Raw genomic sequence first — 24,915 nt, forward strand, 5'->3', positions numbered from 1 at the left:
GCCCGTTAGGACAGACGAAGTCAGGCCTCATTGGAGCAGACTGCCTTTGGGAGTGGTAGAAGGTAAAATGTGAAGGGGAATGCTCTGGTGGAGGTTTGTCATGGCAGGTGGGCCAGCATGAGACCATTCAGAATCTCCAAGGCTCCAGAGATTACTTAGCTGGGAGCATCCCTCTGATGTGGTGTGGGGACTCCTACCTTAACAGGACCTGGCTGGGCATCTGGGGGAGGCAGAATAAACGGTTTATTAACTTAAGAGAGCGAGAGAATCACCTGGGGGGTTCCACCAAACCACTTAAAAAGCCTTGTACCTGGATTCTTGAGCCAACCCTCAGAAAACTTATCTAGATCTGGAGTAGGGCTCAGGAAGCTGCACTTTTCATAAGCTTCCTGGGCAGTCCCACCACAGTGGTCCATGGATAGAGAGACCAAATTATTGTGTATTCTCGGTTGCTTTTGGGAGTCAAAGTGGTCAATATAAAAAACTGCAGCAGGCATATGTATAAACAGGGAACATTCAAGGCAAGCAGAGGTGTATAGTTATTCTATGCATGACTCAGATTTGAGAAAAGCTAGCCTGGTGGTTAAAGAACACAACCCTGAGGACAGACAAACCAGATTCTTTCCTACTGACTTGTGTGATTTTGACCAAGTTCTTTTATCCTTCTGACTGTTTCTTCATAAGGAAAAGAGCTATGACTGTACATTTAGCACAATATTCTCTTTCGGCAAAGGTTGCTCTGGGTCCATTTGTGTTCTCTGCAACTTAACCCTTTCCAGTGCACAAGCATTTTTAAGTTGTTTGGTGAAGTATTACATTTGACTTTCAACAGTTCATTACTTTGGGCAAAGCTTATATAATGCTGCAGAGACTAGAACCTATGCAGAGATAGTGAGAGGATGTTATAAGCTTATTCTGCTGGTTTATAAAAAAGTTTAACCTTTTCTTCTCTTCCTCCACCTGCCACCAAGAGAAGAGAAAGAAGGCAGAGCCTGGAAATGCACACCAAGCAATATTTCTGTGTCAGTTTGCCTTTTATTCCTCTGCCAGTACTTCCCAGAGAGATTTCACCAAAAGTGCCTAAGCTTGCCATGGCCATTGTTGTGAAGAAAATTTCTCTTTATTGCTAGTCACATCCCCTTTTCCTTCTCCTGGAGGCTTAATGGATGTTTGGGGGCAGGAAACAAAATTTAAACTAAAACATCAATTGAAAGAGCCTTCGTCCTAAGTGTGGTAGTTTGGAGTGTGAATCTTCTCACGGTCTACTGAATTCTGCCCCAGTGGACACTGTTATTAAGGGGCACCCATAGAAACATCGCTTATTGTTAGAAACCATGACATAATACAGAGCCAAGATCGACATTATTCTTCACGTGAAAGACTACAGAGAGCCAAGCTCAGTAGTTCACCCTCAAGTGTTGTCCAGCAACTTACCTTTTGAAGCCAGACAGCAGCCCGGGTCTTCAGAAGGTGACTAGGCAGCCCAGAGCACCCTACTGACAAGTGTGCTCACCCATCCAGCACAGAGGGAAAGGTCCCTGTTATGGCATCATATATAAGCCTGCTGTAATAAGGTTTGCTGGTGCAAAGGCTCTCTCACTGAGGACCCCAGTCCTGGAAGGCTTCTCCTCTGGCGAGCTGCCAGTTCAATCTTCTGAGCCAGGCTCACGTCCCAGGGATGGGTCACAAAGCTGATGACAGTAACTGTCACCTCGATCCCCACCCGGCCCACCCTCCCTGCTCTGTGGATGTAGTCTTGCAGGGTGAGAGGGAAATCATAATTGATGACTAGCTCCACCTGGGTGCTGTCCAGGCCCTGAGAGGCAATGTCTGTGCAGAGAAGAATGTCTCGGGAGCCCTTCTGGAAGGACTGGAAGATGCCTGCTCTCATTGAGGCTGGCATTTGTCCCTGCAGTCTTAAGTGTTGGATTTTGTGGTCATCCAGAATATATACCCCAGCCAGTTCACAGTGCTGTAGCAATTACAGAACACCAGAACAGTTCCTGCGGCGCCAGTCTTTATGCTCTGTCATGCTGCCTAAGGATCTGTACCAACCCAGTCACCTTCTCTGTTCCCTTCGGCCTCATGAATGTCTGTCTGACATGAGGCATGATGCAGTGGAGCTTGTCACTGGTAACGGGGGTTAGAGAGTCTAAGCTGGCAACTTTACTCAGCAGCTGGCCTCCACCTTCGGGAAATGTGGCACCCACCAGCACTAACTGAGCTTTGGGATTGAAGGGGTCTTTTATGTCAGCTGAGCCTTCTGCTATATGGCTCCCCTCCAAGATGTAATCCACCAGTTCCAGGAAGATTTCATCCAACAGCGTGTCTGCATCATCCAACACCAAGAAGGAGAGCTGCTCCAGGCTGATCAGTTGAGTTTTCAGGGCCTTCCACAGAGCCCCCGGAGTGGCCACCAGAATATCTGCTGGAGGTTGTTTGGACAGTTGCAGCCTGATCCTCCTCATGCCATGGCCTCCCCCTAACTCCCGCACCTGGAGGTCCAAGGAGCTGCCCAAGGCCTGGGCCACAGCACGCACCAGTTCGGCTAATTCTCAAGAAGGCACAAGAACCAGGCCTCGAGGAGCAGGGATACGACAGGGGTCCAGCCTTGGCTGGCCCAACAGCCGTTGAAGGAGAGGTAGCATGTAGCTGAGAGTTTTGCCACTGCCGGTTTCTGCGGCGCAGAGAATGTGGCGGCCCGAAGAAGTGGGGGAATGGTACTCAACTGCACGTTTGTGGGCCGAACAACTTCGGGAGCAGCCTCCTGTAGCGCGCTCAGAACGGGGAGCTCCAGACACACTTCAGTGCAGCTGCCCTTGTGCGAAAGGTTCCGCAGCGCTGGAGCCTCATGTTGCACGCACTCGATGGAGAAATGGTCCGCGTGGGTGCACCGATTCCTCCAGCCCCACGAAGAGAGTGGTGCGGGTTCCAAGAGCCTAGCGTGAGGTGAGCCGGCTGGTTCAAGTCGGGTCGCCGAACTGACATCAGCGTCAGCCCAGGACGCGCCAGCATCGGCCGCGGGGGGGCTACGCTGGCCGCTATGCCGCTCTTCCTGCCGCCGCTGTAGAGCCCGCGGGATGCGCACCACGGGCAGAGGCTCGTTGGGACTGCGGACCGTCAGGTCCCGGCAAGGCGCCAGAAGCAACCGAGGCGCGAGCGACAACAGCCGAAGCCACCGTGCGAGAGCCATACACCCCTCGTTGCGGGAGAGGTGCACGACAGTGACGTCACAGGCGCGCCAAGGCCTCGCGGACGGTGGCCGGCGCGGCTCAGTAAGGCCCGCGGACTCGGCGAACTGTGTGGAAGGAGCGGGATCTGTAGAGCTCAGCAGCGGCGAGGTGTGTAGGTCCGAACCGGGGATGGTGACTCCAGACCCCCGCCAACCTTGGGGAAGGGTGCGCGGCGGAGGCAGGACCGGGGTCCGATGATGCGCGGCGATGGGGCCCTGGCATTACGAACCAGGAGGGCGGAGGGCTTCTGGCGATCCGATGTCCGATCCCTGCCGTGCTCTTTTGTCGCCCTCACAGCTCCTGTCATGGCTTGGCCAGTTCGGGTCTCCCCCTGTGACTTATGATGAAGGTGCGGCGATGTTTTCCCAGATGTGGTCCCCGTGTAAGGTCTTTGAATACAAGTATTTATTGAGAGTCTGAGTGAATGGGTCAGGCCTGGGGGCCGAGACCAGGAGTCCGGAGTCGTAGGTCCAGGCTCACCCTTCCCTTAGAGCTCCCCAGAGAGCTGAGGGCCCCGAGGGCAAGCTGATGGCTTTCAGCGTATCTTCTCTTCAGTCAAGAGAACTCATCTCTTGGTACTTTTCCCCTTTCTTTTCAGCTGAGGTTCATTCTCCCCTCCCTTGTCACCCTTTCCAAATTCTCATCCTGAACCCACTGCTTTCTTGGGTAGTTCACCTCCAACGGCTTTCCAGTCAGATACCTCAATTCCGTAAACGGCAGAGAGGAGGGTCCTGCTACAGGTTTGTGTCTTGTCTCACAAAGCCACGGTCAGGCAGAATATTTTACTTTAGTTCAGTTGTTCAGGTTGCCAAAAAGCCTTAGACAACAGGTACTTCCTGAACGGATACCGAAAATGGGTGTCCGATCATTTCTGTAATTTCCAGTGTCTTGGGTAGGAGATAAGGTAAACGTGGATTAATCACCTGGGAGGTTATTAACATCTGGCGAAAGAGTTTTACTTTCATCAGATACCGTTATAGAGATAAATACTATCAAATTTCAAATAGCATTTTGATACACGATAGACGTTCTGGAGAGTTGAATGCTAAGCCAGCAGAGGAGAGGGTTTTGAGTCCTCATGGGTGAACAGAGTCACTGGAAAGAGCAGTGGCTCCTGAGTGAGGGTGATTTTGCCATCACCCGTCCTCCAGAACGTTTCACAATGGCTGGAGACATTTTTCTTTGTCACATCCGGGGTGTGGGGGCGGGTGGGGCGGTGCTGCAGACATCTAGTGGGTAGTGGCCAGGATGCTACTACATATCGTACAAGGCATAGGACAGCCCTCCCCACCACCCCAAAAGAATTATCTGGCCCAAAATGTCAATAGTGTGCTATGGAGAAACCTTGGATAGAGGCTGAGGACTGAAGAGAGGCTGAGGTTCTCACATGTACTCTCACATCGGGTTGTCAGTCACATTTGCCAGACCCTTGTGTGGCCCTGCCCCTTTCCTAGAATCTGTAGCAGGCACACTGATGCCATTGCTTGTCATGGCCTTGGGATGAGAAAACCTTGGGGGCTCCTCAAAGTCATAAACACAGGAAGGAAGGAGTGATTTAGGAGGGTGACGTGGGAGAAGAGAGCTTTAGGAAGAACAAAATTGTCCTCATGTGTTTGGGAAATGTGCCAGATGGAAAAGAGATGAGGTGTGCCATGGGGTGTACCATTGCAGAAGGCAGACTGGGACTGATGCGTGACAGGGAGTCAGATTCTGAACTTGATGTAGACTGCTGTAGCAACTAGAAGTGCCTAGACCTGTCTAGACAGTGCTGGGTTTTCTGTCACTGCAAAGTTCATGTATAGGCTGATGACCAGTGACTGGTGATATGAAAGAGGGGATTTCATATAAAGGATGCTCTAAGATATTGTGATTCTACACCACTTTTACGATTCTTTCCCAGAACTCGGAGCTCCTCGTTCGTTGGCTGAAGAGCTCCTTGGATGTCTGCTCTGACAAGTTTCATCCATTTACATGTGCCACTCATTTTTCAGGTACAAAACAAAGAATCGCTTTGCACAAAGCCAGAAGGGATACACTGAAAGAATGATCAGAAAAGAATAATACACAGGTAAGCATTTACATTGACTTTCTCCACATATTTGAGACAGGGTAGGGTAGCTGGTTAGTGGCTGCTTTCTCGTGCTCGAGCCCTTACAAAGTGAATCTCCTCAGCATGTCATAGAGATTGGAGCCTGTCTGAGCCTGTGTGTCTCTGCCCGTGGCCCCTAGTTTCTTCGTGTCATTGCTTTAGATACTGTGTAAGGCCCTTCTCTTTTCCTCCGATCACAGCAGACATTGAGTAACCTCTAGTTCTGACTGAGATGCATATTTCACATTATAGTACTTTGAAATGAGAAAGGTTTACCTACTGTGGAAACAAATGTAGGCTCCTGGGAATGTTAGTGTCACATGGTAATGTTTTTCCCAGGGCTGCCATGGTAACTGACGTTGCCTGGTTACTCCCTAAGTTTTGAAAAGAATGTCTCCTCCTTGGATCTCAGGTGATAGTGGTACATTCCTTCCTTCATTTATTCATTCAGTATATATTTTCTGAGCACCATGTATGTCCCAGGTACTTTTCATATGGACAGTGAATGAAACAGACAAAATTCCTGCCCTAGTGAAGTGTATATTCTTATTAAAATGGGGTGAGGCCTGGCCATTGGTAGTTTTAAAAATCTTTCCAGATGATTCTAATGTACAGCTAGGTTTGAGAATCACAGTTATAAGTGAAGCACTTTGGGAATTGCAAAGGCATTGCAGAAATAAAAAGTGGCTGGCTATTCGTATTCCTTCGCTATTCCTGCATTCTCCTGCCTGCATCCGGACTGTTGTACAAGTGCCGATCATTTTCTTTTCAGCCCTTTTCGCTGTTTGCCTAGACCCTTTATCCCTCTTTCTAACCTAACACCCTACCTCCTTCTGGTCTTCCAACCTCCAGTCCATCATCTGTTTGGGATTTATCCTAAAGTTGGTGGGAAGCCATTGCAGGGTATAAACAGGGAAGTGGTGTTAGCAGAGATGCCTTTTTCAGACACCATACTGGCTATTGTAAGAGAATGGATAGGAGGGGGCGGGAGAAGACTTGGGGAGACTCATTAGGAGACTGGCTTTGTGCACAGTGGTGGCCTTGGAGGTGGAGTAAAGTAGGCACGTTAGAGTCATATTTGGAAGGTTAGTGATGGCTTGGAGGCGAATACGAGTAAGCGATGAATTGGATGTGGGGAATGTGGGTTAATGGTGTGTAATTGGGTAAATGGAGGTGCTACTTACTGAAATGGGAAAATTTTTCTCCCCACATATTGGCCTGATAAACACCTTCTCACCCTTTAGACCTTGAATCAGAGATCCTTTCTTTTTTTATTTTAATATATTTTATTTTATTTCATTTTTATTTGGGCTGTGGTGCCGGCTTTCAGGATCTCAGTTCCCCAACCAGGGATTGAACCCAGGCCCCCTGAACTGGAGGCACAGGGTCCTAACCAGAGGACCACCGGGGAATTCCCAGCAGAGATTTTTTTTGTTTTTTTTTTAAATATAAGCTTTAATTAATCAATTTTTGGTCGCGTTGTCTTCGTTGCTGCGCGTGGGCTTTCTGTCGTTGCGGCGAGGAGGGGCTACCCTTCGTCATGGGGCACGGGCTTCTCACTGCAGGGGCTTCTCTTGTTGGCGGAGCACGGGCTCTATGTGCGCGGGCTTCAGAAGTTGTGGCGCACGGGCTCAGTAGCGGTGGCTCATGGGCTTAGTTGCTCCGAGGCATGCGGGATCTTCCTGGAGCAGGGAGCAAACCCGTGTCCCCTGCATTGGCAGGTGGATTCCTGTTTTTGTTTTTGTTTTGTTTTGTTTTAAACATATTTATTGGAGTATAATTGCTTTACAATGGTGTGTTAGTTTCTGCTGTATAACAAAGTGAATCAGCTCTATGCATACGTATATCCCCATATGCCCTCCCTCTCGAGTCTGCCTCCACCCTCCTGATCCCACCCCTCTAGGTGGTGGCAAGGCACTGAGCTGATCTCCCTTTGCGATGCCGCTGCTTCCCACTACCTAGCTATTTTACATTTGGTATTGTATATATGTCAGTGCCACTCTATTACTTCATCGCCGCTTACCCTTCCCCCTCCCCGTGTCCTCAAGTCCATTCCCTACGTCTGCGTCTTTATTCCTGTCCTGCCGCTAGCTTCATCAGAACTATTTTATTTTTTTAGATTCCATACATATGTGTTAGCGTACGGTATTTGTTTTTCTTTCTGACTTACTTCACTCCGTATGACAGACTCTAGGTCTATCCACCTCAGTACAAGTAACTCAATTTCGTTTCTTTTTAAGGCTGAGTAATATTCCATTGTATATATGTGCCACATCTTCTTATCTATTCGTCTGTCGACGGACACTTGGGTTGCTTCCATGTCCTGGCTATTGTAAATAGTGCTGGCTGGCGGATTCTGAGCCGCTGCGCCACCAGGGAAGTCCACAGAGATTATTTTTTGAGGGAGGCCCTCCTCAACCCCCATCAGTCTCTTCGCTGCGGAGCTAGACTCCTACAGCCTTACGTAAGTGCTCCATCACAGCACCATGCACACTTTTATTTTCACACATATCTGTAAGTTCCCTTTCTATAACCCTCTGTTCTATTGAACCTTACCCTCCTGCCTCATCTTTTGGTCTCTAGTGCCTAGCAGTGCTTGGCATATCTTAGGGGCTCAGTAAGTGTCCGCTGAATAAATAATTGGAGACAGAGTACGAGGCTTAGGAAGGTTGATCAAGGCTTTGTTTTCTACACGTGAAGTAGGAGATGCCCTTAACACATCCGAGTGGGGATGTGTTTTGAGCAGTTGGTGTGAGGTTGGGATGCCTTTGGAGATGACCGTGGCCAGTATTTTATACCATGGGAGTGAATAAATTTGTGGGGCAGGATGTGTGAAATTAGCAGGGAAGAGGGCCCACGACTGAGGAGCAACCTCAACATGTGAGGGCAGGAGGTGAAACCAGGAAAAGAGACTGCAAAGCAGGGGTAGAGAGAAAAACTGGGAGAGTGTGCGGTCGACGAACCCAGGGAGGAGAGAGATCAAGCAAGAGGGGAGGCTCCACCATGCCATGTGCTGCTAGCAGAACACGATTGAGGACAGGTCAGTGTCTCATAGACTGAGCCACTTCGAGGTAATTGGTGACTTGAATCAGAGCAGTTTTGGGAGAGTGGCAGAGGGGGAGGGCATGCCGGAGTGGGCTGAGTAGTACAAAGGTAGTACCTCTGAGAAGAGCATCCTTGGCAAGCTTTGTGGTTTTTAGGAGGGACCGAGTTTGCTTAGAATAAATAAATTAACAGTTATCTCTGGGCCATGGGATTTGGATTTTCTTCGTTTTACTCCTGTTGCTCTACCTTCAAAATATTTTTAGAATGTGACCACTTCTCGCCACCTCCCCTACTATCTCTCCGTCCTGAGCCACCATCATCTCTGACATCGGTGGCAGAAGAGCCTTCTGATGATCTGCCAGTGTCTACCGTGGCCCCCACAGTCTGTTTTTCATACAGCAGTCAGCGTGATCATGGGGAATGTGATCAGTCATGCCACTCCTCTCCTTAAAATCCTTCACTGGCTCCTATCGTGAAGCACTAACACAGCCCGCAGAGCGTCCGACAAGGCCATTCGGGGTCCGACCGCTGTGTCCTACCTGCTCACTGCTCTCCATCCATTGTGTATCTGACTTCCGTTACCCTCTTCTCCTTTCTGTGCTGCAACCACAGTGGCCTCCTTCCTGTTCTTCTAACCCACCAGACAAGCTCCTGCCCCAGGGTCTTTGCACCGGCCCTTACCTCTCCTTTGTGCTCTTCCATTAGATACGAACTTGGCTAACTCAGATCTCTGCTCAGATGTCACCTGCTCATTGAAGTTTATCTGGGCTCCTCTATTTAAAATTTTAACCTATGGGGATGAGGTGGGGGGGGGGAATGGGTGAGGGTGGTCAGAGGATACAAACTTCCAGTTACAAGACAAATACGTTCTGGGATGTAATGTGCAGCATGGCAACTATGGTTAACAATACTGTGTTGTATCTTTTTTCATTTTATTTATTTGTTTACTTTTGGCTGGGTTGGGTCTTCGCTGCTGCACGTGGGCTTTCTCTAGTTGCGGTGAGTGGGGGCTCCTCTTCGTTGCGGTGCACCGGCTTCTCATTGTGGTGGCTTCTCTTGTTGGGGGCCACCGGCTCTAGGCGTGTGGGCTTCAGTAGTTGCGGCACGTGAGCTCAGTCGTTGTGGCAGCGGCCCAGGTCGCGCCAGCACCGGCCGCGGGGGGCTCCGCTGCCCGCTCTGCCGCTCTTCCTGCCGCCGCTGTAGAGCCCGCAGGATGCGCACCACGGGCAGAGGCTCGTTGGGACCGCGGACCGTCAGGTCCCGGCGAGGCGCCAGAAGCAACCGAGGCGCGAGCGACAACAGCCGAAGCCGCCGTGCGAGAGCCATACACCCCTCGTTGCGGGAGAGGTGCACGACAGTGACGTCACAGGCGCGCCAAGGCCTCGCGGACGGTGGCCGGCGCGGCTCAGTAAGGCCCGCGGACTCGGCGAACTGTGTGGAAGGAGCGGGATCTGTAGAGCTCAGCAGCGGCGAGGTGTGTAGGTCCGAACCGGGGATGGTGACTCCAGACCCCCGCCAACCTTGGGGAAGGGTGCGCGGCGGAGGCAGGACCGGGGTCCGACGATGCGCGGCGATGGGGCCCTGGCATTACGAACCAGGAGGGCAGAGGGCTTCTGGCGATCCGATGTCCGATCCCTGCCGTGCTCTTTTGTCGCCCTCACAGCTCCTGTCATGGCTTGGCCAGTTCGGGTCTCCCCCTGTGACTTATGATGAAGGTGCGGCGATGTTTTCCCAGATGTGGTCCCCGTGTAAGGTCTTTGAATACAAGTATTTATTGAGAGTCTGAGTGAATGGGTCAGGCCTGGGGGCCGAGACCAGGAGTCCGGAGTCGTAGGTCCAGGCTCACCCTTCCCTTAGAGCTCCCCAGAGAGCTGAGGGCCCCGAGGGCAAGCTGATGGCTTTCAGCGTATCTTCTCTTCAGTCAAGAGAACTCATCTCTTGGTACTTTTCCCCTTTCTTTTCAGCTGAGGTTCATTCTCCCCTCCCTTGTCACCCTTTCCAAATTCTCATCCTGAACCCACTGCTTTCTTGGGTAGTTCACCTCCAACGGCTTTCCAGTCAGATACCTCAATTCCGTAAACGGCAGAGAGGAGGGTCCTGCTACAGGTTTGTGTCTTGTCTCACAAAGCCACGGTCAGGCAGAATATTTTACTTTAGTTCAGTTGTTCAGGTTGCCAAAAAAGCCTTAGACAACAGGTACTTCCTGAACGGATACCGAAAATGGGTGTCCGATCATTTCTGTAATTTCCAGTGTCTTGGGTAGGAGATAAGGTAAACGTGGATTAATCACCTGGGAGGTTATTAACATCTGGCGAAAGAGTTTTACTTTCATCAGATACCGTTATAGAGATAAATACTATCAAATTTCAAATAGCATTTTGATACACGATAGACGTTCTGGAGAGTTGAATGCTAAGCCAGCAGAGGAGAGGGTTTTGAGTCCTCATGGGTGAACAGAGTCACTGGAAAGAGCAGTGGCTCCTGAGTGAGGGTGATTTTGCCATCACCCGTCCTCCAGAACGTTTCACAATGGCTGGAGACATTTTTCTTTGTCACATCCGGGGTGTGGGGGGTCGGCGGTGCTGCAGACATCTAGTGGGTAGTGGCCAGGATGCTACTACATATCGTACAAGGCATAGGACAGCCCTCCCCACCACCCCAAAAGAATTATCTGGCCCAAAATGTCAATAGTGTGCTATGGAGAAACCTTGGATAGAGGCTGAGGACTGAAGAGAGGCTGAGGTTCTCACATGTACTCTCACATCGGGTTGTCAGTCACATTTGCCAGACCCTTGTGTGGCCCTGCCCCTTTCCTAGAATCTGTAGCAGGCACACTGATGCCATTGCTTGTCATGGCCTTGGGATGAGAAAACCTTGGGGGCTCCTCAAAGTCATAAACACAGGAAGGAAGGAGTGATTTAGGAGGGTGACGTGGGAGAAGAGAGCTTTAGGAAGAACAAAATTGTCCTCATGTGTTTGGGAAATGTGCCAGATGGAAAAGAGATGAGGTGTGCCATGGGGTGTACCATTGCAGAAGGCAGATTTTGGGAAATGTGCCAGATGGAAAAGAGATGAGGTGTGCCATGGGGTGTACCATTGCAGAAGGCAGACTGGGACTGATGCGTGACAGGGAGTCAGATTCTGAACTTGATGTAGACTGCTGTAGCAACTAGAAGTGCCTAGACCTGTCTAGACAGTGCTGGGTTTTCTGTCACTGCAAAGTTCATGTATAGGCTGATGACCAGTGACTGGTGATATGAAAGAGGGGATTTCATATAAAGGATGCTCTAAGATATTGTGATTCTACACCACTTTTACGATTCTTTCCCAGAACTCGGAGCTCGTCGTTCGTTAGCTGAAGTGCTCGTTGGATGTCTGCTCTGACATGTTTCATCCATTTACATGTGCCACTCATTTTTCAGGTACAAAACAAAGAATCGCTTTGCACAAAGCCAGAAGGGATACACTGAAAGAATGATCAGAAAAGAATAATACATAGGTAAGCATTTACATTGTCTTTCTCCACATATTTGAGACAGGGTAGCTGGTTAGTGGCTGCTTTCTCGTGCTCGAGCCCTTACAACGTGATCTCCTCAGAATGTCATAGTGATAGGAGCCTGACTGAGCCTGTCTGTCTCTGCCCGTGGACCCTAGTTTCTTCTTTTCATTGCTTTAGGTACTGCGTAAGGCCCTTCTCTTTTCCTCCCACTCACAGCAGACACTGAGTAACCTCTAGTTGTGACTGAGATGCATATTTCACAGTATAGTACTTTAGAAATGAGAAATGTTTACTTATTGTGGAAACAAATGTAGGCTCCTGGGAGTGTTCGTGTCACTTGGTAATGTTTTTCCCAGGGCTGCCAAGGTAACTGACTTTGCCTGGTTACTCCCTACGTCTTCCATTCGATGCAGCAGGCCACCGCTAGGCCTCTCACCTGAAAAGTCCAGAATCGGGAAGACACAGGCTGTATCAGTTGCCCTGCGGCCTTATTCACAATAGCCAAGATGGTGAAGCAACCCAAATGTCCATCAACAGGTGAATGGATAAAGAAGAAGAGGTCCATGTACACAATGGAATATTCACCATGGAGAACAATGAATTACTGCTCTTTGAGGCACCACAGATGAGCCTAGAGATAATCATGGAACATGAGGTAAGTTGGAAATCAAAAGACCTATATCCTATGATATTACTTATAGGCGTTATCTAATAACTGACCCACAGGAAAATATTTCCACAGAGAAAGACACTCACAGATGTAGGAAAAAACTATACTTATCTAAAAGGAAAGGTGGGAGGAATGGATAAATTAAGATCAGTGTTACATATCCCAATACATATTATATACATGTGTCACAAAGACCGACCATATAGCAAGGGAGGTCTACAGAACACTGTGTAATATTTTGCATGGGAAGAGGATTTGTATATGAATAGACATATATAACGTACAAATGAGCCAGATTGTGTACAACTAGGGCAAACAATATTCTAATCATTACCCCGATCACAAAAATTAAGACAACCAACAAGAAGTAATAAGACATAAACGTATGGGGGTTTCTCCTGGCACATTCCATTCTAATTTACAACCTAGGAACACGACTTCCAGAAAGGCTCTGCTGCCCTACTACCCAGATTGGGGAATGGAGAAATGCTGCCTCCTAGTGGCCGTTTCACACAACAGCAGCTTTAAACCCACTGCTAATGGTCACTAACTATTCACCAAACGTGCAGTTCTGTAATGGCACCTGTCCACCAAAAAATTCCTGGGGTCGAAAACCGAATAAGAAATTCAAAAGAGGGCAAACTTCCAAGAAGACAATCTCAAGAGGTATATTGTATGCACACTTTGTTCTCCTTTTTTTTAAACAGAAACAAAAACGGCTTGGAAAAATGATGAATTTTAGGTATTTGTAAAGACACGCAAACCCAAATTACAAAAACCTATCAGCTCACAGCACTCAGAATGGCCATTAGCAAAAATGCTGCAAGCAGTAAATGCTGAAGCAATTGTGGAGAAGCGCGTACCCTCTGTTCTAAGGGGGATGTGGTAAGGGCCACTAATGAAAACACAATGGAGGTGCTTTGAAAAGGGAAACATTGCGCTACCAGGCAATCAGTCATACCCACTGCTGGACCTGTCACCTGAGAAAATGAGAATCAAAACCTCACAGACTGGCAATTCTGCACTCCAGCAATACTTACCATAGCCAACACTTGGAAGCAACGAAAATGTCCATCAACAGAGGAGTGTACCAAGAAGCAGTGGTCCATGTACACAGTGGAATATTACTCCAATAAAAAGTTTAAATTAAATTTAAAAACAAACATAAGTAAGGAGACGTAAGCATTTGGGGGTTTACCTGGGCACATTCCTCTCTAATTTATAACCGAGGAACACCACTGGCAGGAAGGTCTGTTTCCCTAGTACCAGCGTGGGCAACTTAGAAAGGCTGCCACCATCTGGCCGTTACCTGCAAAAGCAGATTTAAAGCCTGTGCTAATGGTCACTTCATGTGAACAAGTACTGCAGGGCTGTAAATGAAACCTGCCCTCAAAATGTCTTGAGGGAGGTAATGGCCAAAAAATTTCAAAATGTGACACATACTTTAAGAAAACACTTTGAAGAGCTAAGCTGTAATCACAGTTTGAAAAATAAGAAGGACATGCCTTAAAGCTTAATGTCAAGGGATTATGAGACACACGGAAATTCAACCACAAAGAGGTATCAGTTCACACCCCTCAGAATAACCTTCAGCACGAAACCCATAATCAATAAATGCTGGGGCTTCCCTGGTGGCGCAGTGGTTGAGAGTCCACCTGCGATGCAGGGGACGCGGGTTCGTACTCCGTTCTGGGAAGATCCCACATGCCGCGGGTGCCTGTGCTCCTCAACGGGAGAGGCCACAACAGTGAGAGGCCCGTGTACCGCAAAACAAACAAACGAAAATAAATGAATGAATGAATGAATGCATGTATGCTGAAGGTGTTGTGGAGAAATGCATACCCTCAGCTTTCAGTGGGATGTACCCTGGAAAGAGCCACTAATGAGAACAGAATGGAGATGCCTTTAAAAGGTACACATTGAGCTACAATATCATTCAGCAGGCCCATTCCTGGACCTATAACCAAAGAAGACAGAATTGGAAAGGCACAGGAAGGCAAATGTGCACTGCACAGTATTACAATAGCCAAGATATGGAAGTAACCAAAAAGTCCAGCAACAGATGAGTGGACAAAGAAGAACTGGTACCAGTACAGACAAAATATTAGCCAAGGAAAAAAAGGACACATTGCCCTGTGCAGCACCGTAGATGATTCTAGATGTAATCACACAACCTGGAGTAAGTCAGAAAGAGAAAGACACATATCGTATGATATTACTTATAGGTGTTACCTAAAAATTGATACCAGTGAAGATATTCCCACAGAGAAGGGCTATCAGAGATTCATTAAACAAATTTATGGTTCACCAATGGAAAGGTGTGAGGATTGGATACATTAGGATATTGGGGTTAACAGATGTATACAAACACAGGTGAAATATATAATCACCAAAGACCTACGGAATACCAAGAGAAGACTATTCAACATTCTGTCATAACGTACATGGAATAAGGATCCCAGGAAGAATAGACATATGTTTATGTATAAAAGAACCACATCTTGCACACCTAGAACAAGCCAAACCCTGTAATAAAACTTGCTGTGATAAAAAAATAAAAATTAAATAAAAACAATGAACAAGAAGTAGTGAGACATAAACTTAAGGGGCTTTTTCCTGGCACATTCCATTCTAAGTTATAACCTAGAACACGACTTCCATTGAGGCTCTGTTGCCCTAGTAACAAGATTTGGTAAAGGAGAACTGCTGCCACCTTGTGGCCGTTTCACACAACAGCAGCTTTAATCCCAGCGCTAATGGTCAGTTGATATTCCAAATAATTTCAGGCCTGTAAATGACGCCTGCCCTGAAAACAAATCCTGGGGTCATATATCGAACAAAAAATTCAAAAGACGTCCATATTTCAAAACGACAGTTTCAAGAGTCATAATTTATGCATATTTGGCTTCTGTTTCTTTTCCTTTCTTTTTTTGTTAAAAAAATGGGAATGGAAAAAGGCTGAACATCAGGAATTAATAAAGCCATGCAAGTCCACTGTACGAAAACGTTCACCTCACAGCCGTCAGAATGATTATCAGCAAAAAAATGTCTAAAAGAATAAATGCTGAAGGGGTTTTAGAGAACTGTGTACCCTTTAGCTGCTGGTGGGACGAAACCTGGTAACAGCCAGTAGTGAGACCAGATTGGAGGTGCGTTTAAGGGTAAAAATGGAGCTACCATGTGATCTGGTAGGCCCACTAATGGGCCTATCACATAAGTAGACCAGAATCAAAAAGACACAGGCTGGCAATCCTGCACTGCAGCAACATGTACCATCCCAAGACCTGGAAGAAACCAAAATATCCATCAACAGAAAAATGCACCAAGAAGAAGTCGTCCATGTACACAATGGAATATTAGCCATGAAAAAGCATGGAACAGTGCCGTTGGCACCACCATAGAAGGATCTACAGATAATCACCCAACATGAAGTAAGATAGAAACCGAAAGACAGACATCCTATGACATCACTTATAGGTGTTACCTAAAAATTGATACCCATGAAATAATTTCCAAGAGAAGGACACACATATATTCAGAAAACCAAATTATGTTTAACCAAATGGAAAGGTGTACGGAATGTATGAATTAGGATATGGGGGTTAACAGACATGTACTAATACATATGAAATATATAATCACCAAGTACCTATGGGATACGAAGAGAGGTCTACTCAACACTCTATAATAACATACACGGGAAAGGATCCAAAGAGGAATAGACAGATACATTGATAGGATGAACCAGAGACTGTACACCTAGGAGAATCTACATTTTTATCAAATTTGCCCTGATTAATAAAAATTAAATTTAAAAAACAAACAATAATTTAGGAGATATAAACTCTTCGGGCTTTTCGCTGGCACATTCCACTCTAATTTGCTGCTTACTAACACAATTTCCAGGAAAGCTCTGTTGCCCAAAAACCCAGAGTTGGAAATGTAGAAATGCTGCCGCCTTGTAGCTGTTTCCCACAAGAGCAACTTTAAACCCACAGCTAATGGTCACTTAACATTCCCAAGGACTCAGGGCTGTAAAGGACACCTGCCCTAAACAATTGTGCGGAGGTAGGGAATGGCTAAAAAAATTCAAAACTGGCAAATTTTCAAGGAGATAGTATGGAGGGGTAAGTTTTACTCATTTTCAAAAAAGAGGAAAATGGGTAAAAGCTCAACATCAGGAATTATTAGATTCATGCAAGTCTAACCTCCAAAAATTTTCAACTCACACATGTCAACTACCATCAGCAAAAAGTCTACAAGCAATAAATGCTGAAGGGGTTTTAGAGAACTCTGTACCCTCTAGCTTCTGGTGAGATGTGAAGTGGTAACAGCAAATAATGAGAACAGAAAGGAGCTGCATTTAAACGTAAAAATTGAGCCATCATTTCCATGCAGCAGGCCCACTGCTGAGCCTCTCACCTGAGAAGTCCAGAGTCGAGAAGGCACAGGCTTCAACAGCTGCACTACAGGAATTTTCACAATAACCAAGACATGGAAGTAACCAAAATGTCCATCACCAGATGAGTGGAAAAAGAAGGAGTGGTCCATGTACAAAATGGAATATTCGCCATGGAAAACAATGAAACACTGCTCTTTGAGGCACCATAGTTGATCCTGGAGATAATCACAGAACATGAGGTAAGTCGGAAAGCAAAAGACATATCCTATGATACCACTTATAGGCGTTATCTAACAACTGACACAAATGAACATATTTCCACAGAGAAAGACACTCACAGACTTAGAAAACAAACTATGCTTATCTAAAAGGAATGGTGGGGTGAATGGAAAAATTAAGATTAGGGTTACCATACGTGTACAAATACCTATTAAATACATATATTAAAAAGACCGACCATATAGCAAGGGAGGTCTGTGGAACACTCTGCAATAATTTACATGGGAATTGGCTCTGTACAGGAATATATATATATATACATATATAATGCACAAATGAACCAGATTGTGTACACCTAGGACAAACAATATTCTAATCATTACCCTGATTAAAAAACTAAAACAACGAACAAGAATTAATGTAAGATAAACTTATGGGGGTTTCTCCTGGCACATTCCATTTTAATTTACAACCTAAGCACAGGACTTCCAGAAAGGCTCTGCTGCCCTAGTAACCAGATTTGGGAATGGAAAAATGCTGCCGCCTTGTGGCCGTTTCCCACAACAGCAGCTTTCATCCCAGCGCTAATGGTCAGTTGATATTCAAAATAAGTGCAGGCCTGTAAATCACACCTGCCCTGAAAACAAATCCTGGGGTCGTATATCGAACAAAAAATTCAAAAGACGTCCACATTTCAAAACGACAGTTTCAAGAGGCATATTTTACGCACATTTGTGTTGTTTCTTTTTCTTTCTTTTTTTGTTAAAAAAACAGGAATGGAAAAAAGCTGAACATCAGGAATTAATAAAGCCATGCAAATCCAGTGTACAAAAACTTTCACCTCACAGCCTTCAGGATGATCATCAGCAAAAAAAAAGTCTACAAAGAATAAATGCTGAAGGGGTTTTAGAGAACTGTGTACCCTTTAGCTGCTGGTGGGATGTAACCTGGTAACAGCCAGTAGTGAGAACAGAATGGAGGTGCGTTTAAGGGTAAAAATGGAGCTACCATGTGATCTGGTAGGCCCACTAATGGGCCTATCACATGAGTAGACCAGAATCAAAAAGACACAGGCTGGCAATCCTGCACTGCAGCAACATGTACCATAGCCAAGACCTGGAAGAAACCAAAATGTCCATCAACAGAAAAATGCACCAAGAAGAAGTCGTCCATGTACACAATGGAATATTAGCCATGAAAAAGCATGGAACAGTGCCGTTGGCACCACCACAGAAGGATCTACAGACAATCACCCAACTTGAAGTAAGAAAGAAACCGAAAGACAGACATCCTATGACATCACTTACAGGTGTTACCTAAAAATTGATACCCATGAAATAATTTCCAAGAGAAGGACACACATAGATTCAGAAAACCAAATGGAAAGGTGTAAGGAATGTATGAATTAGGATATGGGGGTTAACAGACATGTACTAATACATATGAAATATATAATCACACAATACCTATGGAATACAAAGAGAGGTCTACTCAACACTCTATAATATACACGGGAAAGGATCCAAAGAGGAATAGACAGATACATTGATAGGATGAATCAGAAACTGTACACCTAGGAGAATCTACATTTTTATCAAATTTGCTCTGATAATTAATAAAAATTAAATTTAAAAAGCAAACAATTTAGGATATATATGCTCTTGGGGCTTTGCGCTGGCACATTCCACTCTAATTTGCTGCGTACTAACACAATTTCCAGGAAAGCTCTGTTGCCCAAAAACCCAGAGTTGGAAATGTAGAAATGCTGCCGCCTTGTGGCCGTTTCCCACAAGAGCGGCTTTAAACCCACAGCTAATGGTCACTTAACATTAGAAGGACTCACGGCTGTAAAGGACACCTGCCCTAAACAACTGTGCGGAGGTAGGGAATGGCCAAAAAAATTCAAAACTGCAAATTTTTCAAGAAAATAATATGAAGAGGTAAATTTGGCTCACTCTCTTTTAAAAAAAGGAAAATGGGTAAAAAGCTCAACCTTGGTAATTATTAGACTCGTGCAAATCTACTCTACAAAAAGGTTTCAACTCACACCAGTCAACTGGCCATCAGCAAAAAGACTACAAACAATAAATATTGAAGGGGTTTTAGAGAACACTGTACCCTCTAGCTTCTGGTGAGATGTAAAGTGGTAACAGCCAATAATGAGAACAGAAGGGAGCTATAATTAAAATAAAAATTGAGGTACCATTCAATCCAGCAGTCACACCACTGGGCCTCTCACCTGAGACCTGAATCGAGAAGACCCGGGCTGCAAAATCTGCACTGCAGCCTTATTCACAATAGCCAAGACAGTGAAGCAACCAAAAGGTCCATCAACAGATGAACAGATAAAGAAGAAGTGGTCTATTTATACAACAGAATATTAGCCATGGAAAACAATGAAACACTGCTATTTGAGGCACCATAGATGAGCTTGGAGATAATCACAGAACATGAGGTAAGTCAGAAAGCAAAAACCTATATCCTATGGTATCACTTAGAGGTGTTAACTAATAACTAACACAAATGAACATATTTCCACAGAGAAAGACACTCACAGACTTAGAAGTATGCTTATCTAAAAGGATAGGTGGGGTGAATGGAAAAATTAAGATTAGGGTTACCATACGTGTACAAATACCTATTAAATACATATATCAAAAGACCGACCATATAGCAAGTGAGGTCTATGGAACTGTGGAGACGTCCCAATCACCTGACTGCCCTCCGACCTGCCGTGAATTGGAGACTGAGACCAGGCACGCCTCTCTCCTCCATTCACTCAGGGACAGACTGGGGGTCATGGGAACCTCAGAATCGAAACCAGATTCTAAGACACCCCTGGGGTGTCTCCTAGCCAATTTTACAGCCCTCGGTTTCTCCCAAGTTCTCCGTTGCCGACGGCTTATTTTCTATTCCACTGTGGCCAGGCCACAATATCCTCTAGACAATCAATCCAAATGGCCTCCTGAAGGGACTTTCAATTTTAACATCCTCCGTGATCTAGATAATTACTGCTGCAGGATGGGCAAATGATCCGAGGTCCCCTATGTTCAGGCCTTCTGGTATTTACGCTCCCGCCCCTCCCTCTACGTCGATTGTTCCACTTCCCAGATCTTTCTTGCCAAACAGACATCTCCTACATCCAAGCCCCTAATTTCCTTTGATGAGGACTCCTCTCCACTAGGCGACCCACCCGAATCTCTCGCCTCTCCCCCTTCCAGAGCTCCTCTCCAGCCTCCACCCAACCCTGAAGCGGTCCCTCCTCATCCCGCAGCCGCCCCGGCCCATCCAACCGCTCCCCCGCCTCCCTCAACGGTTTCTCCTCCCTCGCCCCTTGCTTTGCCAGTTAGTGCACATACACTCTCTCATGACTCCCAAGATCCAAATCTCCTCTGCCCTCTGAGGGAGGTAGAAGGAGCGGAAGGATTAGAGTTCATGTTCCCTTTTCCCTCCAAGTTCTCTCTCAAATAGAAACGTGATTAGGCTCCTTTTCGGCGGACTCTTCCCGCTACATCAAATAATTTCGCTACCTCTCTCAAGCTTATGATCTAACCTGGTATGATATCTCTGTGATCCTATCTTCTACTCTGACCCCTGATGAGAGGGAAAGAATTCAAACTGCTGCCCAAAACCATGCAGATCAGGTTCACCTTACCGACAACTCCATGCCTGTCGGAGTGACTGCTGTACCTGGTACCAATCCAGGCTGGACTTATCAGGATGGCCAAGATGGCCGTCATAAACACGACCTCATGATCCAGTGCCTCCTGGCTGGCATGCAGGCTGCTGCTCATAAGGTAGTCCGTTTTGAAAAACTAAAAGAGATAATCCAAGAACCTAACGAAAATCCAGCTATCTTTCTCAATCGCCTTACAGCGGCCTTAACTTTCTACACCCAACTGGATCCCGACACCCTGGCAGGGGCAGCGGTCCTAGCCACCCATTTTATCACCCAATCAGCCCCGGACATCCGAAAGAAATTAAAACGGGCAGAAGACGGCCCTCAAACCCCTATTCGAGATCTGGTAAAGATGGCCTTTAAAGTCTACAATGGCCGTGAGGATTTAGCAGGATCCAGCTGACAGGCTCGGATGCACCAGAAGGTGGCCCTCCAAACCCAACCTCTTGTAGCCGCCCTAAGGCCGGCCATCTCCCATGTATCACAGCATCCATGGGGTCCGCAAAAGGCAACCCCGCCGGGGGCCTGCTTCAAATGCAGAAAAGAAGGCCACTGGGCTCGCCAATGTCCCAATCCCCAACCTCCTTCTAAGCCCTGTCCCAGCTGCGGGTTAACGGGCCACTGGAAGAGTGACTGCCCTACGACTGGCCCTCCCTCAGCGTCTCCACGTGGGGGGGCGGGCCGACCCAATGGCATTACCACTCGAACTGCTGGGATTGGCTGACGACTGATGGCACCCGGACTCGAAGACCCCCATCACCCTCACCGAGCCCAGGGTAACGCTACAGGTAGCGGATAAGTCCATTTCATTTCTGGTGGACACGGGGGCTGCTTCTTCGGTCCTGCCTACTTATTCTGAGCCAGTTTCTCCTTCCCAGATCTCGGTCATGGGTATTGATGGCAAACCATCCTTCCCACTCCAGACCGGTCGACTCCCATGTCATAACAAAGGACTCCCTTTTACTCATTCCTTCTTAGTCATACCATCCTGCCCAGTTCCCTTGCTAGGCCGAGATGCCCTTTTCCACTTAGGGGCCTCCCTCCAGCTGGATAGACTCAACCCTAAGGTCCCCTCCTCCCAACTCCTGCTTCCTCTTCTCGGCCTGTCTCTAGAACCCTCCCCCTCCTATCCCCCTCTTCCAATCACACCGAACCCAATCAATCCCCATGTCTGGGATGCTTCTAAGCCCATAATAGCAACACACCATTCCCCTGTCCTCATCGGCCTAAAGGACCCCTCCAAATTTCCATCAAGGCCCCAGTTTCCCATCTCTGAGACTCACCTTAGGGGCCTACAACCTATTATCACCAGACTCCTAAACCAGGGACTCCTTATCCCCACTGACTCTCCCTGAAACACCCCCATCCTGCCTGTCCGCAAGGCCTCTGGGGATTATCGCCTGGTCCAGGACCTCCTACTAATCAATGAAGCCATAATCCCTCTCCACCCAGTAGTACCAAACCCATACACCTTGCTCTCCCATATCCCCCCATCCACAACCCACATTATGGTTCTGGATCTCAAAGATGCCTTTTTCACTATCCCTCTACATCCCGACTCCTATTTCCTCTTCACCTTTACCTGGACGGATCCGGATACTCATACTTCCGGTCAGCTCACCTGGACAGTTCTTCCCCAGGGCTTCCGCGACACTCCTCACCTCTTCGGTCAGGCGCTGGCACAGGACCTCACTTCCTGCTCCGGTACCCCCAGCACACTCCTTCAATATGTAGATGACCTCCTCCTTTGTAGCCTATCTCAGCCTCTCAAGAGAACATACTGCAGATCTCCTCAATCACCTTGGCTCTCGCGGTTATCGGGTCTCCCCAGCCAAAGCTCAGTTATCTGTATCTTCTGTAACCTACCTGGGGCTCCATCTTACCCCTACCACAAAAGATCTAACAGCCGATCGCACCCGGATTATCCGTGAACTCCAGCCTCCGGAAACAGCGGAACAAATTCTCTCTTTTTGGGGCCTTATAGGATTTTTCCTACACTGGATCCCTAACTTTGCTCTCCTCGCTAAACCCTTATATCTAGCCGCTAAGGAAACCCCTCAAGGACCCCTCACCTCTCCTTCCGCCGTTCAACAGGCCTTTCTCACCCTCCGTAACGCTCTGATATCTTCTCCTCCCCTTTCTCTGCCCAACCCAAACCGACCTTTTCACCTTTTTGTGGATGAACGGGCCGGAATAGCCACTGGACTCCTTGCCCAGCCTGTAGGGCCTTCCTACCGCCCCGTGGCTTACCTCTCCAAACAGCTACACCCAACCATTCGGGGATGGCAACCATGCCTTCGGGCCCTAGCAGCAGCAGCCGAACTGACCAAACAAACACTACAGATACTCAACCACACAGGAATAGGTAACATCTCCGACTGCTTTCTATGTGCCTCACTTGGCCGGCCGCCCTTGGCTGCTGTCCCACTCGACCAGCCCTTCAATTCTACTTCCTACACATCCCAAAACCCACCTTCTTCCCCGTTAAAAGTCCCCATATTCCTTGATTCAAAAATATCTCACCATCTGTTACAGCAGCCGCCCAAATCTACCTGATACTGGGTTTCTTTGCAACACATCCCTCACGGTAAACACATCAATTGAAGCACCACCAGGCATGTTTTTGTGGTGCAATGGTTCCCTCACAAGAGATCAATTCTTCCTCCCCCTTCCCATGTATCTCTGTTACTCTCGTCCCACAACTCACACTGTATAGCCAAGATGAATTTTCCTCGCTAATCACGCCGCCCTTTACCCGACAAAAAAGAGCTATCTTTCTTCCTCTGGTCTCAGGCATCTCTCTCGCCTCCTCCCTGGTCGCTGCAGGCATCGGGGGGGCGGGGGGGAGCTCTAACACATAGTGTTTCAACATTCCGCGACTTAGAACATAAGCTCCAGCTAGCCATTGAAGGCTCCGCCGCCTCCATCTCCTCTCTCCAGTGCCAAATCACCTCCATAGCCCGAGTCGCTCTCCAGAATCGACGAGCCCTGGACCTCCTGACGGCCGACAAAGGAGGTACCTGCCTCTTCCTACAGGAGGAATGCTGCTGTAAACGCCCTCCATCGCTTAAGAGAACTCCAACGCAAACACCAACAGTCCACCTCCCCTATTCCCGATTGGGGGCGATCCACCCTCTATACCTGGCTAACACCAATCTGAGGCCCCTTAATTCTCATCTGTATCTTGCTCATGTTTGCCCCCCGTTTTCTTAGGTTCCTTCGCCGGCGCATGGAGGAAGTCTCTCGGGTGGCCACAAACCAAATGTTCCTCAGTCCTTACACCTTGCTTCCTACAGAAACCCCCACTGGTCTCCCCTAAGCCTCGGACCTCTGGTCGCCCGACTCCCCTTTCGACGCCCGCATTCAGCATGAAGTAGCCAGAGATCGGAACGCCGCCCCATTACACCAAAGATGTCGGGATGTAAGGCCAACTGGCCCGAGGCAGGGGAACGCAATCAGATTCACAGGTTGCATCAGACCGAAACTCTCCGGACCACCCAGTTCCAGAAACTGACCTGGAGACATTCCGGACCACCCACCCAGTTCCAGGAACTGACCTGGGGGATTTCCACCCGGCCCAGCCTTCCCGCCTTTCGAGGGATGGGACTAGCGGTCCCAAGACTGATGTAACCGGCACCAGATAGTGCCACGACACCCGAAGAGACCACCAGATAAGGAATTCCCTGCGCCCTCCCAGATTCACCACACCCCTTTCCCTTCTTCCCCTATAAAATCTTGCCCAGCCCTCGCCTGGGGGCGACTTCTCTGGTCCCTTTCTCTCGGACCAGTGAACCTCGCCCGGGAGCGCCCCCTAATAAAGCTCACTTGAAGCGTTCCTCTGTTTCGCGATGCCGTTTGTTAAGATCCGACCTTACACTTACACATCAAGGATGGCTCTGAGCTGAATTTCTGCAAAACAAAACTATCCCATGCAAAGAACAACCCAGTAGAGCTTTGTACCCCATCAGCTACAGAAGAGAATGGCCGCAGGCTACTGAAAGCCAGCAGCATTTACAACTTAACTCCCATGGCCTCTGCAGTGCTACGTCTGAGTTTTCTGTTTCTGCCCCTGTACCAAA

At 47.6% G+C, this 24,915-nt stretch overlaps 1 long non-coding RNA gene and 1 pseudogene across 11 annotated transcripts in view; one reads left to right on the plus strand and one right to left on the minus strand.

Moving 5' to 3' along the window:
* The window catches only part of LOC132493530 (uncharacterized), a 66,301-nt gene extending 41,630 nt beyond the window's left edge, over window positions 1–24,671 (plus strand). For 2 of the 11 annotated variants that reach the window (XR_009532994.1, XR_009532993.1), the window contains 5 exons: window positions 5,225–5,301; window positions 11,790–11,866; window positions 12,280–12,521; window positions 16,935–17,177; window positions 17,932–24,671. This is a non-coding gene — a long non-coding RNA (uncharacterized LOC132493530). Of the gene's footprint in view, window positions 1–3,232; window positions 3,342–5,224; window positions 5,302–9,730; window positions 9,842–11,789; window positions 11,867–12,279; window positions 12,522–16,934; window positions 17,178–17,931 lie in introns of those variants that run through there. The other 9 variants (XR_009532999.1, XR_009533003.1, XR_009533002.1 and 6 more) reach the window with 9 other exon arrangements.
* Window positions 1–24,915, minus strand: part of LOC132493529 (probable ATP-dependent RNA helicase DDX28) — a 28,702-nt pseudogene that overhangs the window by 3,493 nt on the left and 294 nt on the right.

This window comes from Mesoplodon densirostris, chromosome 7, assembly GCF_025265405.1.
Source record: "Mesoplodon densirostris isolate mMesDen1 chromosome 7, mMesDen1 primary haplotype, whole genome shotgun sequence".
Lineage (NCBI taxonomy): Eukaryota > Metazoa > Chordata > Mammalia > Artiodactyla > Ziphiidae > Mesoplodon > Mesoplodon densirostris.